We start from the raw sequence: 2,500 nt of genomic DNA, 5'->3' as shown, positions 1-2,500 counted from the left end.
ACCTAGTGGAACACATGGAGCCAGTCAAGCGATGTGTGTATCCTCATGCTTAGATTCTTGCAGTATGAGAAATGTTCTTTTCTGAAACGTTGTACTTTAGTGACTCTGGTCTCCACCCAATATCACACGGAACAGGTTCATGTGACTGAGGCTCCCTGTGACGACCCACAATGCACTTCTTTTGACCAGGGCCTTATGGGTTATTTGAGACACTTCCTGTCTGTTTTTGTATTGCCTCTCGCTCTCTCCCAAACCTTTTATCTCTTTATAATCAGAGAGGAGAGGAATCAAGCTTGTTTATCCCGGTTTGTCCTCGACCATCCCCCTTTTATGAAGATATCGTCCCCTTTTATCTTGCTGCGTTTTCCCCCTCTTCCCCTCATTCTCCAGATTCATATTCCAGAGGTTCCCGGAGGAGCTGTGGATAAACCATTCCAGATTTTTCCCTATCGCTACCCGTAATCCTTAAAAATGCATTTGGCACATGGAGTCCTCTGCTCCGCAGGCCCTTTGGTGTGGAAGTGGGGCGTTGGTGTTAGAGAGTGTGAGGTAAAGAGAGTGAGGAGGTTAGTAAGTGAGAATGAGGCGTCGATTTGTGAGTTTGTGGGGGTTTTGTGAGGTGGTAGAGGTTGTGGGGGTTTTGTGAGGTGGAGGAGATTTTTGTGAGGTGGATGCGGTTTTGTGAGGTTGAAGAGGTTTTGTGAATTTGTGGGGGTTTTGTGCGGTTGTGGGGGTTTTGTTGGGTGGAAGAGGTTTTGTGAGGTGAAAGAGGTTTTGTGAGAGAGTGGGGTTTTGTGAGGTAGAAGAGGTTTTGTGAGGTTGTGGGGTTTTTGTAAGGTGGAAGAGGTTTTCTGAGGTGGAAGAGATTTTGTGAGAGGTAGGGGTTTTGTGGGGGTTTTGTGAGGTGGAAGTGGTTTTGTTGGAGGGTGTGGGGGTTTTGTGAGGTGGAGGAGGTTTTGTGAGGTTGTGAGGGTTTTGTGAGGTGGAAGAGGTTTTGTGAGTTTGTGGGGGTTTTGTGAGGTGGAAGAGATTTTGTGAGAGGTAGGTTTTTTTAGGTGGATGAGGTTTTGTGAGGTGGAAGAGGTTTTGTGAGAGAGTGGGGGTTTTGTGAGGTGGAAGAGGTTTTGTGAGGTTGTGGGGGTTTTGTGAGGTGGAAGAGGTATTGTGAAGGTTGTAGAGATTTTGTGAGGTGGAAGAGGTTTTGTGAGTTTGTGGGGGTTTTGTGAGGTAGAAGAGATTTTGTGAGGTGGAAGAGGTTTTGTGAGGTGGAAGAGGTTTTGTGAAGGTTGTAGAGGTTTTGTGAGGTGGAAGAGGTTTTGTGAGGTGGTGGAACATTAGTGTTAAGTCTGTGTAAGGTAGAAGACAAGGTTTTCTGGGAAATTGTGTGTTGGTGTGTGAGGTAGCCCGGTTGGTGCATTGTGCTGAATACATAAGGTGATAGCTGTCAGCAGATCAGCTGACACCCTCCAGCCAATTACTGGGCTCTTCCTTACTGCAAGGCTACATCAACAACCCAGCCCAGAACAGTGAAAAACTCTTCCATCTCAAACATAACATACACTGAAAACACAAACAAACTGTCCACAATTATTCCCAACACGAACTTACACAGTTTTTGTTTTAAAAACATTTTTTTTGTAACACAAATCGTAAAAATGGTTAGACATTACAGCCATTGTTGCTCAGGTCACTTCCTGTTGTTCAAGGCCTGGTCTTGTCTTGTTTTAATCTAAATGATAAACATGGTCTGGACAATGAGCTCATCGCCGTTCTGCTCTTTCCTGGTCGCACACATGTCATTACTCATCTATCACACGCTGTTCAACATCTGGCCATCTACCACATGCTAAACCAGAGATGACCAATCAGCTAGTTTTGTTACTACGGTACAGCACACACACAGGGGGGGTCTGAAATGATTGACACCAATGATAAAGATAGGAAATAATGACTATATAAAATGAATCATTAAAATACTGAGCTATAGTGTATGATTGGTTTACATTAAACCCCTGTTATTGGTAATGGTGAGAGGTTAGAGACCATACCCCCTAGACATTAAACCCCTGTTATTGGTAATGGTGAGAGGTTAGAGACCATACCCCCTAGACATTAAACCCCTGTTATTGGTAATGGTGAGAGGTTAGAGACCATACCACCAAGACATTAAACCCCTGTTATTGGTAATGGTGAGAGGTTAGAGACCATACCCCCTAGACATTAAACCCCTGTTATTGGTAATGGTGAGAGGTTAGAGACCATACCACCAAGACATTAAACCCCTGTTATTGGTAATGGTGAGAGGTTAGAGACCATACCACCAAGACATTAAACCCCTGTTATTGGTAATGGTGAGAGGTTAGAGACCATACCCCCAAGACATTAAACCCCTGTTATTGGTAATGGTGAGAGGTTAGAGACCATACCCCCTAGACATTAAACCCCTATTATTGGTAATGGTGAGAGGTTAGAGACCATACCACCAAGACATAAAACCCCT

The 2,500-nt window shown here is 44.4% G+C and overlaps 1 protein-coding gene across 8 annotated transcripts in view; it reads left to right on the top strand.

The window, feature by feature from the left end:
• The window catches only part of LOC115125242 (transcription factor 4-like), a 474,956-nt gene that overhangs the window by 340,512 nt on the left and 131,944 nt on the right, over positions 1-2,500 (top strand). The window lies entirely within an intron of this gene.

The sequence above is a fragment of the Oncorhynchus nerka genome, linkage group LG4 (genome assembly GCF_034236695.1).
Source record: "Oncorhynchus nerka isolate Pitt River linkage group LG4, Oner_Uvic_2.0, whole genome shotgun sequence".
In the NCBI taxonomy this organism is placed as follows: domain Eukaryota; kingdom Metazoa; phylum Chordata; class Actinopteri; order Salmoniformes; family Salmonidae; genus Oncorhynchus; species Oncorhynchus nerka.
The sequence above is the reverse complement of the archived record's forward strand: the minus strand, read 5'-3'. Positions and strand labels throughout refer to the sequence as shown.